At 31.9% G+C, this 14,424-nt stretch overlaps 2 pseudogenes; both read left to right on the top strand.

The window, feature by feature from the left end:
• Nucleotides 1–9,360: 9,360 nt before the first annotated feature.
• On the top strand, nt 9,361–10,551 carry LOC107902423 (caffeoylshikimate esterase-like; annotated as a pseudogene).
• Nucleotides 10,552–10,931: 380 nt separating this feature from the next.
• Nucleotides 10,932–13,311, top strand: LOC107902432 (histone acetyltransferase of the MYST family 1-like; annotated as a pseudogene).
• Nucleotides 13,312–14,424: the final 1,113 nt, after the last annotated feature.

Genomic DNA, 14,424 nt, shown 5'->3' with positions numbered 1-14,424 from the left:
AAATTACGAAAATACATTTTCGTAATTAAAAAAGTTATATTATTAGAGGGTATTTTAATCTTTTTATTTTAAAAAAACCAATAAAAATATGCAAATGGTGAGATTTGAAATCACATCAATTGCATTGGTAAAATCTTTAATTCACCACTCAACTAATGTTTTATTTTGTACATAACGAGATTTGAACCAATAACACTATACACAAAAAATTTTCCTTTACCATTTGAACTAAACCAATTTTTAATTTTTATATGAAATTTTAATAAGTATATTTGTTATATAAAATTGTTATATATACATATATTAATAATGTTGTTGATTGAGTTGGAGTAACAAATTAAGTTAACACCAACACAAGATTGATGATAATACCATGATAAACAATTGCATTTTTTTACTATTTTTAATCTGATGTATTTTTTGTTTAAATTTCGTTTTACACACAATTTAATCTATTTTTTCATTTTAATATCGTACATATTTCATGTGTTATTATTAATTAGTTCAAAATCATATTATTCATTATTCATTATATGTTATTTTAAATACATGTTTATATTCTAAACTCGTAGCTTCTACACGTATTCGTGTAATATCAAATCAACATAAAAAAAAATCAAACCCGTGACTAAGAATTTTAAAACTCCCAAATTTATCACTTATCTATTTTTTATATTTTTTAAAAATTTTGTAATTTAAATTATTTAATTCTTAAAAAGTTATACAATTATTGAAAGATGTAAATATTTTTATAATACAATTTTTAATTTTTAATTTTAATTAAATTAATGTTGATTAACTTATGAAACAAACCTAATAAAAAAAATAATGGAATGAATTTCTGATTTTCTCAAATTTTGTTGTACCCTATCAACAATTATTGTTATGGTATGGTTGCCCTGTTGTCATTGGGACCTTTCAATGATGGAAAATAAAAATAATAGAAACAAGTGTTAGTTAGGACTCACCAGCTACCCCTCTTAAATGTTTTTTTTTCCAAAAATAACTTAAATAAAGTAGTTATTTATAAAAATGATTCATTTACAAAATCATATACGAAAATGACTCGTTTTGAATAGTGAATCTCGGTGTCACTGTTGTTATTGGCAGCACCACCCTTCATAATGGGCCAATCATTGACTGGTTTAAAAAAAAATTGTTTGGGTGTCGCCGTTGTCATTAACGGCACCAGATTGAAGTGTGATTATATAAAATGTTCAAAGACCTGATGAAACAATTACTCTTTTTAGATTGGATAAAAAAGGTGGCGCGGCTGCACCCAATTAAATGCTTTTAAATTTTTGGTCTATTTGCATGTTAGGTTCTATCCCCTCTTTAAAATTAAATTTAAATAGCTCTTAAAAAATATAAGAATAAAAAAATAAACACTTTTCAAAATTTTTTCATTTTTTAAAAACAAGAAACATAAAAAAATTATATAAAATTTTTATTTAAATTACCTAAAGGTGCTCATGGGTCGGGTGGCCCGGCCCGGCCCGACGGCCCGCCATAAATATGGGAGGGTTTGGGTAAAAATATAGGCCCGAAATATGGGCTTGGGCAAAAAAATGAGGCCCGTCTAGAAAACGGGCCGGGCCTCGGGCACCACATTTTTGGCCCGATCCTAGCCCGGCCCGGCCCGATATAATAAATATATTTATTTTTTAATTTTTTTTACTTTTAAAATAATTTTTTTTATTTTTTAATTTTAAAATATTTTTAAAATATTTTTAAAATATTTTTAATTTTAAAACATTTTAAAAATACTTTTTTTAATTTTTAAAATAAATTTTTGGTATTTATTAAAAAATGGGCCGGGCCGGGCCGAGCCCTGGCTTGTGATTTTTTTTAATTTTAAAATGTTTTTAAAATACTTTTTAATTTTAAAATATTTTTAAAATACTTTTTTAATTTTTAAAATAAATTTTTGGTATTTATTAAAAAAATGGGCTGGGCCGGGCCCGGGCTTGTGATTTTTTTCTCGGGCCGGGCCTGGGCAAAATTTTAGGCCCATATTTCGAGCCGGGCAAAATTCTTTATGGGCCCGGCCCGGCCCACAGCACCTCTAAAATTATCCAAATATATCCCTCAAGTAAATACTTGAGAAAAATTCTTGAGGGATATATTTGGGTAATTTAAATGAGAATTTTATATAGTTTTTTTAAGTTTATTATTTTCAAAAAAATAATAAAAAATTGAAAAGGATTTTTTTTTGTTATTCTTATATTTTTAGGAGATATTTAAATTTAATTTCAAAATAGGATAAACTTAACATGCAAATAGACCAAAAGTTTAAAAGGGTCAATGTCACGTTGCCACAGTTTTTTATCCAATCTAAAAAGGGTAATTGCTTTATCAGGTCCCTAAACGTTTTATATAATCATACTTCAATTTGGTGCCGCCAATGACAACGGCAACACCCAAAAGAAATGTTTTTCTTTTTTTGAAATCCAGCTAAAGATTGGCCCATTATGAAGGGTGGTGTCGCTAATGGCAACGGCGACATTGAAATTCACTGTTCAAAACGAATCATTTTCGTACATGATTATACAAGTAGGTTATTTTCGTAAATAATTAATTTATTCGAGTTATTTCTGAAAAAAACAAAGACCTCTTAAATCTATAACTACTACATGAAAATAATGTCCACATCAATTATCATACTCATTAGTTGCAAATTTAATGGCCCATTTTAACGAGTTTAGGCTAGAGGTGCTCATGGGTTGCGTCGAGCCGGGCCGGGCCTAAGCATGATATTAACATATTTTATGCTTGCTTAAGCCTAGCCCGACCCGAAATATGGGCTTAAAATTTTATCCAAATCTACCCATATTTGCAAAAATCTAACCCAAGTTCATTTTAGGCTCGCCTATATTATATTTTAAATAATTTTAAAACTATTTATTTCATGTTATTTTAATATTAATAATTTTATTTATTAAAAATTGATATAGTCATCTTAACATTATTTTAATGTTTACATTACAATAGTATTATATATTTAGTATATGTTTATTTTTTTAATATGTTATAAGTTACATAACATAAAGTATTATAAACTTAAAAACGGATCGGGTCAGGTTGGGCTTGGGTCTTGAATGTTCAAACCTTAGCCCAACCTATATTTTAAACGAGCCTAATTTTTTGCCCAAACTCATTTTTTTGGGCTTAATATTTTTGCCCAAACCCTTCTAAATTTCGAATGAGCCTTTGGGCCTAAACGGATAGCCCGATCCACGAACAAGCCTAATTTGAGGAAATGAATCTTTTATGAATTATTTTGAAATAACAATATATACGTCTATTTTTTTTATTATATACGCTTCTAATTTAATTTATAAAAAAAATTGTTCTTTTCCATGATTCATAATGATTTGTTTTTAATATATTTAAACACTTTTTTCATAATAATTCAATCTAAAGGAAAATATTCTATTCATAATTATTTTTATTTTATTTTTAAATATATTACATAATAGTAATAGGAATTGTATAATTCTTATTTTACATAATTTACCACAATTGGTCAAAAAACTATAAATTTATTAACATAAAATATAAAAATAATAATTTGGTATAGTCATTAATTAAATTTATTTATAATTTATTGTTAAATCCTAGGCGAAGCCGAGTATAACATATCTACATATTCCTTAACACTTCTCAAACTGGAGCATAGATATTAATCACGCCCAGGTTGTTACAAATATAACTAATTTGAGGTCCACTAAGAGATTTCGTAAAGATATATCCTAATTGATCTCTCGTTTTGACGTAGCCAGTTGATATAAGTTTTTGTCGAATCTTTTCACAAATGAATGGCAATCGACTTCAGTCTGCTTGGCTTGCTCATGAAATACTAGGTTAGAAGATATATGAAGAGCAACTTAATTGTCACACCATAATTTTGTGGGTAATGACATTTTGAAACGCAATTCATTCAGTAATTGTTGTAACCACATAATCTCACACAAATTGTGTTATAGCTTTGTATTTAGATTCTCCACTAGATCGTGAGACTACACTTTGCTTCTTGCTTTTCCAAGAAATTAAATTCCTCCCAAAAAATATACAATAACCTATAGTTGACCTCATATCCATCTTTGGTCTAGCCCAGTCTACATCTATATGAAGCATTCGATATATGTGTACCCATAATTCTGATAAAAAAGACCACGACCTAGAGCCCCCTTTAGGTAACATAAGACTTGTTCTAACCTTTTCCAATGTTTAACCATTGGTAAAGACGTGAATTGACTCACAACACTTACAGAATATGCAATATCAGGATGTGTAACTTTAAGATAATTAATTTAGTTTCCCAACTAGTCCCCTATACCTCTCAGGATCTTCAAAAGGATCACTATCTCCCTTCATAAGTTGCAAATTGAAATCCATCAGCGTGTTACATGATTTATATCTCGACTTTCCAATTTCTTCAAGTAAGTCAAGCGTATGTTTCCTCTAAGACAAGAAAATACCCTTCTTACTCCTAGTAACTTTAGCTCTAAGGAAATATTCGAATTGTTCTAAAACTTTCATTTGAAATCAAGTATGAAGGAACGATTTCGAAGAAAGAATGCCTGCATCATCACTCCCGATAATAAAAATATCTTCAGCATAAACTATTAGAAGAATCATGCCTACTTCCAAGTATTTGTAGAAAACGAGTTATCTCAACTACTCTTCTATAAACCAAAATCTTGAACTCACTAAAACATCCAAACCATGCTCATAGGCTCGGTTTCAAGCCATACAAATATTTTTGAAGACGAAACACTTCTGCTCTCTCTCCTTAAGCAACAAAACTAGGTGGTTGCTTTATATAAACTTCTTGTTGTAGACCTAGACTTGATCATGGGTCGGGCCACTCGCCTAAGCTCAAAAGCCAGCCCGAAAAGTGGGAGGGTTTGGGCAAAAATATAGGCTTGGGAAAAAAATAAAGTCTATTTTCTAAATGGGTCAGACCTCAAGTAAGAATATTTTGGCCCAGGCTCGGCCAAACTACTTAAATTTTTTTTTTGCTGTTGTTTTGCTATTATATTGCTACTATTTTGTTGTTATTGTTTTAATATTGTATAACTATTATTATTATTATTATTATTATTAATTTTGCTACTATTTTAGATGCATTTGTTTGCTAAGTTGCAATTATATTAGTGTTATTAAGTATAAAGATTTTTTAATATATTTTCAATTTGTTGGGAAACATTTATTTTAATGATCTTAGTGTATTTGATGTATTATATTTTTTAAATTTAGTTTTATATAAAAATAATATAAAAATTTTTAATACGGGTGAGCCGTGTAGTGCTCGAGTTTGGCATTTCTTATCTGGGTTGGGCTTGAAAAAAATTTAGGCTCATTTTTCGGCCAGCCAGACCCGAGCCTAGAAAACGGGCCTAAAATTTGGCATTGATTTGGCTTGACCCATGATCAAGTCTATGTCGACCACTATGCAAAAAGACATTTTTTATATCAAGTTGGTCCAAAAGCCACCTATATGTAGCCGCCATAGAAATGAACAAATAGACAAGCCATTTTATCCACTGTAGAGAGTATCCAAGTAATCAACCCCATAGGTCTAAGCATATCCTTTACCAACAAGACGGGCTTTTTAGTTGGGTAACTAATCCATCAGGATTAAGTTTGACTGTCAATACCCATTTAGATCCAATAGCCTTTTTCCCATAGGAAAACTAACCAGCTCCTAAGTTCCATTACAATCTAAAGCAGTAATCTCCTCTATCATTGCTTCTCGCTAGCTAGGATGAGATAAAGCCTCCCTAAAAGTTTTAGGAATTAAATAGAGTCCAATGAAGCAATGAAAGATCTGGTCACATGAGATAAATGATCATAATATACAAAAGAGGAGATAAGATAAGTACATCGTAGTTTACCTTTTCAAAGGGCAATGGGAATGTTGATACTAGGATCGGGTTGACTAGGAATAAATTTTTTTGACAAAGAGACTGGTGCCGGACATGTGTCTAGAGGATCTTTTTGTCTTGAACAAACATGAATGATTGATGGTCGAGTTGTTGCATATTCTAGTAGACCTATAGTATCAAACAACATAACATCATCTTCTGGGGAAGTATTACAAATAGATGACACAGGGAAAAAAGGTGTGTTTTCAAGAAAGGTGACATCAATTAGCTACAAGATCCCTCTTAAGATTAGGAGAATAACATTTATAACCCCTTTTTAAGTTGATAATAACCAAGAGACACATATTTAAAAGACTTTGGGGTCTAATTTTATGACTTGTGGAAGAACATCACGAACACAATAAATGTTACGAAATATCTTGGGCTCAATAGGAAACAAATGTTTTGAAGGAAAGAGGATATGATAAGGAATGTCACCATAAGTGCAAAAGATGGCATACGATTATTAAGAAAAAAGGTTATTGAAACGACATCATCCCAGAAACATTTAGGAACACTCATTTGAAAAGAAAATTTCTAGCTGCTTCAAAAAGGTGTCTGTTTTTTTTTTCTTTTAGCTACACCATTCTGGGAAGGAGTATCAACACAAGATCAGACAACTTGTACTTGCCTCGTAGCACCCGCAACTAGTATGCCTTCGAATTCAATATTAGACCAAAGCCGACCTTGAAAAGAAAAGCCTTGTTCTGATCAACCATTACCTATAAGTCTCAAGCTCCTCATGTTGAATGATTTGATTGGGCAAATAGACAAATAAATACCCCAGTCAAAGTTGACTAGCTTGAACTTGACGCCTATTGGTGTCAAGGTCCTATGCACTATACTTTACATTACTTTTCTCTTGACAAACAACACATAAATTTTGTGGTGATTTGATCATGCACTAAACTTTGCACCCGAGTATTGAGGTACCCTTAAAAAACATATTATGAAAAATGACTTTTATGGATATATATCTAAGAAGGTTTAGATGAATTTTATCGTTTGCTTAATTTTATTCGTTAGAAAATAATAATAAAAAAGAAAATGAATAATCTACATGATTTTGTAAAAGTTTGGAAACGAAAAAAAAATAGTTATATTTATTAATGATATGGTTTTTTTATATTTATTAGTTAGATCCTATTTTAGTTTCAAAATTAGTTTATATTCAAATCAAGATTTGATTAAGAATGATTAATATTCGATTTTCAGTAAAATTCAATTTAGGAATCATGTGAAAGAAATAATGACTTAGTTTATTTAGTGGGCAAAGATGATGTTTTTGTAGTGAAGAATATGATGAGAGAGAAAAATAAAAGGGAAGAAGAAAATGAAAAAAAAGAACAAAAATTAAATTGTTCAAAAAAAGTATAGGGACTAGTTTTAACAAATGGAAAATATCAAAAAAAAACTATGTTAAAAGATACGGGGAAGGGAGAAAAGCAGAGGGAGAAGTAGAAGAGAAAGAAAAAAAAAAGAAAAGTTAAAAGAACATAAAATAAAAAAATTAAATTGCTCAAAACGAAAAAAAATGGGAATCAATTGTATAATTTAACCTAAAATTTTTGTTTGAAATGATAATTTAACGTGCCACATCAGCGTACGATTACACTGTTAATGATAATTAACGGCTCAGTGACTAAAATATTACAACACGTTAACGTAAGTGACTAAAATGTAACATTTCAAACATAAGTGACTAAAATATAACCCGAGACAAACAAAAGTGACTATTTTGATAGTTTACCGATTTTTTTTTTGTATTAATTCTAAACTTAGTAGGTCACAAGTTAGAATTTGGCCTAACTTCAAACTACTTCTCTTTTCAAAACTTAAATGCACACAATTACTCCCTCCCTCTTTTAATTCATAACCTTTTCCTCACCAATACAATAAAAAATAAGTTAATGTTATTGATTGAGTGTTAGTTCGATTAACATCGGTATTATTACTAGTGCAAAAGGATGTAGTTTGAGTATGCTAAAGCGCATTATCCTCCTATTTAAGGATTAGATATGAGCTATGAGTAATTCTAGATATTATATAAAAAAAAGAAATATATGATAATAATAAAAAAACTAGGGAGTGGCAAGGGCTCCGCCCTCCTTAAACTGAAAAATTTTCATTTAGGCTCTTTAAATTTTTAAAAATTTTTAAATTAGTAAAGGTAAAATTACACTTTGCCCTCTTAAAAATATAAAATTTTGATTTAATCCTTTAAAATGATAAAGATATAAACTATTAAAATGATGAAATTATATTTTTACTATCGTAAAAATTATAATTTAATTTCGACCCTAAAATATTTTTTTGATCTCGCCTTGATGAAATTATTGTTAAAAAGAAAACTGATTTTTGTAACATTCAAATTTGAAAATTCCAAAAATAATGGAGGAGGAAAAGAGGACCTTTTCCATTAGTAGGAGAGAAGAAATCCAAATTTCTTCTCTATTTTATTTCTTTAATTATTAAATCTTTATAATGACTAACCAAATTCTTTTATATAGAAGAATTTTCAAGTTTATTATTGAAATATTAAATTTATACATTAAATTTGATTTAATATGTAATTTAATATGTGAATTTTGATTTTGTATAATGATACACATGAAACTTGAATTGCGGTGCATATACATATATAAAACTTCGATTTTGATTCAAGTGTACTCATTTAAAGAAATAAATATATACAATTATTTTCATATTGAATTAATATAATTGTTTGTGTATGTAATATATCAACGCAAAATGATGCTAATTCGATAATGTTGTTAGTGATCTATGAAAACTGAACCAAATCAAAATTTCATATATAAAATCTTATAAAATCAAAATTCATGTATGACATTATACATTAGACCAAATTTCATGTATAGTTTTGATATTACCCCTTCTAGAATTAAATTATAAGGGTTAATCGCACAAACACCCCAAACTATGGTCTAAAATCCAAATTAGTCTTAAAAACTTTAAAATGTTCTAATGAATCTTCAAAGTATTAATATTGTATCAATTAGGTCATTTTATCAACCTAGCCATCAGCTTAAGCATTAAATATTAGCTCGAATATGAGGCAGAACATATTTGAAGCACATACAGGGGTTGATAAAGGAGTGCAGGCACTTAAAATTTTATGAAATTATAGATTAATATAATGATAAAATTACACTTTAACTTCTCAAAAATGGACCTAGCACTTACCATATAAACCAAATTATAGGTTAGTAAAAAAAAAAAAAGACTTCATTCATGCATCAGGTGGGATTAACCCTTTTAACAGAATTAAAATTGTATTTCAAAATAATCCAGAATAGCAGTTCATTTACTTACGTGTCATGCTCACGTTTATTGGTTTCACGATAAGAGAATAGTACATAAAGCGCCAGATTACACTACCCCTTTCACGATAAATATCCTCCAACGCTCAACTGAAAGTTTGTCCCAAGGGAAGTTTTAGGAAGAAACCTCCTCGAATTATCCTCCACGTAAGGCGCATTTTAGCAAAAATGGCCCGGCATCCGATAGCCGAAGCCAACGAGGAGAGCCCCTTCGGCACTTTAACTCCGGACGAATTCTATGCCCGCCACTCAGTGAGTCACTCTTCCGAGTTCATCACTAACGCTCGCGGTCTCAAACTCTTCGCCCAGTCTTGGACCCCACTAGATACTCCGATCACCGGAATCGTCGCCGTTGTCCACGGATTCACCGGCGAGTCGAGCTGGTTCCTCCAACTTACCTCCGTTCTTTTCGCCAAATCGGGATTCGCCACGTGTGCGATCGATCACCAGGGCCACGGATTCTCCGAAGGCCTTGACGGACTAGATACTCACATACCAAACATCGACGGCGTTGTCGACGATTGCATTCAGTGCTTTGACTCCTTCCGTGCTCGTCACGCGCCGGATTTGCCCGCCTTTTTGTACTCGGAATCGCTTGGCGGAGCTATTGCGCTTTATATCTCTCCGTCAAAAAGGCGTGTGGGATGGCTTGATTCTCAATGGCGCAATGTGCGGGATAAGCGCTAAATTCAAGCCACCATGGCCGTTGGAACATTTTCTGTTCATAGTCGCCAAACTTATCCCCACCTGGCGAGTGGTTCCGACGCGCGGGTCTATACCGGATGTTTCGTTTAAAGAACCGTGGAAGAGGAAGTTGGCAATAGCCAGTCCTAGGAGAACAGTAGCAAGGCCACGCGCCGCCACAGCATACGAGCTCATCCGAATATGCAACGACTTGCAAGGGAGGTTTGAGGAAGTGGATGTTCCACTGCTAATCGTGCACGGTGGTGATGACGTGGTGTGTGATCCGGCTTGCGTGGAGGAGCTTTATAAGCGCGCCGCCAGCACTGACAAGACATTGAGGATCCATCCAGGGATGTGGCACCAATTGGTTGGGGAACCGGAGGAAAGCGTCGAGTTAGTGTTTGGGGAAATGATTGATTGGCTTAAAAGTAGAGGTTCACGCGCCGCAGAGGCAAAGGGTGCTAGTGGTCTAAGCTCCGCTGTTGGCAGCACTAGTGGATAGTTGGGTAGTTAATTTATCATGTATTTTATGATACAAATTTTAATCCGTTAAATTTTCACTTTTATTTATATTTAGATTGTGGCTTGAATTTAAATTGGGTGTATTTACTGATAACCACCTTTTCTTGGAATGATTTACTTCTTTATCCCTTTTTATTCTCATTTTCTAGATTTCATCTCTTTGATTTCTTCAATTATGAAGCGGATAGTATTCATGTTTGTCTTTTGACAATTTTGTTTGTGTGAAAATATTTTCCGGAAAACATTTTCCTTATTTTTCGGTGTTTGTTTGCTGGAAAATGAAATCCTATAGGAAAACATTCTCCAAAACATGGGTAAAATGAGTATGAGTTTACGGAAAATGTCTTACCGATTTTATTGAAGAAAGGAAGAAGTAGGAGGAGGAAAATTACACGCTGCTGTTTCGTTTCGCTCAAATCTCCCTCTTCGCAGGGTCTTGGCTTAAGGTATGACATCTTCTTTATCTTCTTTATCATTTTCGTTTCTTCTTGTTCTTGAAAAACTGCTTAAGGTATGCCATCATTTTGGTTCTTGAAAAACTGCTTAAGATATTGAAAAACTGTTCTTGAAAAAATTGATATGGGAAAGGGCTGTTTATTTTTGTACTTATTAGGGAAGGGCTGTGATTCATTCCAGAATAAAGTTTATGGGCAGAATCTTTGTTATTTGGCGAAGTTATTCCTTGACCACAAGACCCTTTATTATGATGTTGATCTGTTTCTGTTTTATGTTTTATGTGAATGTGATGATCGAGGTTGCCATATGGTTGGATACTTTTCTAAGGTAACTTTTAGTGCGTTTTTGTTGCTTGATGCAGTGGAGGTTTACAACTAGTGTCTATATGTTTGTGGTCATTCTGATATTTTGTAATTGGAATTTAGTAATGTGGCATGGAGTGGATACAACAATTCTTGCCTTTGTAGCCTCAAATTATGAGCTTTCAAGTAGTAGAATTTATTGTTTATATGTGTGTATTTGGGGCTTTCAATTGCTTATTCATTTCATAGCATGTCTGCTATAATTTTCTGTAGTTAAAATTTTCTGTAGTTACTGATAATTTTTTGTCATTTCATTCTTACTTGTGTTTTAGATTGTACTTCCTAACACAAACAAATATCTTAGTTAGTAGTTTGTGTCTGATCATGCAGGAAATGCATTCTGAGGAATCATATAATTTGGCATGAATCCTTACCCTTCCTCCTTATCAAAGGAAAGGCTATGGAAAGTTTTTGATCGCCTTTTGTAAGCTCTCTGCCCCTCTTGATATTTGAATTTTTTTTTTCAAGGCTTATTTCATTAACGGATCAAAATAAGTGAGCTATTTATATGTTTCAATGAAAGAGAGACGGGGACAGATAGCACCAAATGATGATGATTATTCATTCAGCATTAAATGAGAATGTACCATTATCCTACTAGTTAGACTCTCGATATAACACCAAGTTGGTTGTCTGGAATTGTTCTCAAGTTAGTTTACTAGAATCATGAGCTGCTGCGAATTTATAACATTTTCATGGAGTAAACTTAATCTATATCTTCTAATTTCTTAAATTTTATTGCTTCATGCTAGTTTCGTAGTCTTGAATATAAATGATGTTATACTTGATTTTGTTGTATTGTACTTTGCATTTGATCCCATCGGTATTTTATAATTCAACTTTATTGCTTATTTTGTCTCTGTTATGGACCCAGCATATGAACTTTCAAAGAAAGAAGGTAAAGTTGGCACACCTGAAAGACCACTATCCGATCTAGGGCTGTTGAGCTACAGGGGGTACTGGACGAGGGTTCTTTTAGACATCTTGAAAAAGCGTAAGGGAAATATTTCCATCAAGGTATCACTACCTGAAGCTGTGTTGAAAATGTTGTAGGCTGTGTTCTATGCAATTCCCCTCTTCTTTGTCCTAATGGAAATTTATGTTCTTGCTTGGGGGGTGGTCAATGCCTGCACTGTAAAATGCAATGAGACTCAGCGCCATCAATTTAGATTAATTTGGAATGGCAAGACTTGCTTAATTAGATATCAATTAAATAATATTGGGAACTTTTGGGGCTGAGAATAAAATGTTCATTTGGTTCATTCTGACATCAAAAAATTGAACCAGAGTATGATTCAGTCAAGCTTGAGTAACTTAGGGTTGCTTGCTTTCACTTTAGATTGATGGCAACAGATGAGGCACTAACCTAGAAACTAAAAGTCGGTATATTATCTTCCACATAGAAATAAGAGAAAAAAATTGAAAATGATGTTAAGGAGCATGCCTGATTCGATAGGTTTGATGCTGTTTCTGATAAACTATTTATTCTTGTTTGTTATATTGATGTCTCTGAATAGCTGTATCTATTAATGCGATTTCTCCTAGAATATTGATTCATGCATGTTATACAAAATTCATTGCATTGTGGTGTCACTGAATTCATAAATACTAATTTTCTACATGAATCTAATTTTCTGCAGGAGCTCAGCGACATGACAGCTATAAAAGCAGAGGATATATTGACCACCCTACAGAGTCTAGAACTGATTCAGTACAGGAAAGGTCAACATGTTATCTGTGCAGACCCCAAGGTCTTGGATCGCCATCTAAAAGCAGCTGGCCCTGGTGGTCTTGAGGTTGATGTTAGCAAATTAATCTGGACACCATATAAAGAACAGAGTTATGAGTTATGAGTTGCAATATAACGACTTCTTCTCTCTCTCTCTTTCTCTTTCTCTTTCTTATGTTTGACATTTGATTTGATTTCCACCTGTGTTTGAATGGAAGTTGTTGCTCGCAAACCTTATTGCTTCTGAATGGGTTTTATAATCATATTTCACGTCCTACTTTTCTCTACCCTTGGTTTGGTAGTGTTGTTGGAAACATAGTGGAGGAGATAAATGGTGACAATCTTTGAGAGTTTTCTCTACCGTTAGTGGGTTGGTTATCTTCAGATGATTGTCCTTTAATCTACCTTTCACCGTCTTGTTCCCTTTTATGTTTGTCAATTAAGATTTGACAATTGATGCTAAGGAAGGTAGTATATCTTTTATAAATCATATATAAAATTATACGTTGGATAAATGTATTTTTAAATCATATATAAAAATCATATAGTGTTAGGATAATGTTGTTGTTATTACGTAGTGTACTACTAATTATGCATTTAGATAATATTATTAATTTCTAGTATTAATTGTGGTTTGCAAGCTAATTTATAATTATTCAACCCTTGTTTTTTTATACCACAATTACAAATAATTTATTTGACTTTGGTTGTTTTCAATTTATGACGGTTAAATATTGTAGCTTAATAATTGAGTATTATTATATATTTAATTTGATTTATTTATTTATAAATAAATCATTGCAATATATGTAAAAACAATTTAAATTATAAAAATTTATTAATATGTATATAAATTTATTAATATATGTAAAAACAACTTTTCTGAAAAATATTTTCAGGAAATCTGCCAAACAACAGAAAATATTTTACACAGATTCATCCAAACATCAGAAAATATTTTCAGTAAATCATTTTTCAGAAAAGTAAATTATTTTCCAGAAATCATTTTTGGGAAAATATTTTACTGGCAAACAAACGAACCTTAAGACTCTCTAAGAAGGGGTAGCATCTATTGTCACCATGTATCAAAATTTGATGTTCTAAGTTGTTATTTAGTATCAGGGTTTAGTTGTTCTTTCATCTAACTTTTTGCATTTTGCATTGTGCTGTTTTGGGTTTCATGATCATACGGTGGAGATTGTCATGATTCGTGTATGCATAGACGTATTCTTTTTCATATTGCCATGTGCTTGCAGTCATCAGTAAAAATTGGGTAGATTTTGTTGGGTATGGGTCCCACTATGTGGGAAACCCATAGTTTCTGCCATAACGTTTTGTCAAAAGCCATTTTGGGGTTTTTAACGGGTGTTGGGCAGAAATTTTTAGCAGAGCAAAAAAAA

Source organism: Gossypium hirsutum, chromosome D04 (assembly GCF_007990345.1).
Source record: "Gossypium hirsutum isolate 1008001.06 chromosome D04, Gossypium_hirsutum_v2.1, whole genome shotgun sequence".
Lineage (NCBI taxonomy): Eukaryota > Viridiplantae > Streptophyta > Magnoliopsida > Malvales > Malvaceae > Gossypium > Gossypium hirsutum.
Note: the sequence above shows the minus strand (reverse complement) of the source record. Positions and strands in the feature narration are given on the sequence as shown.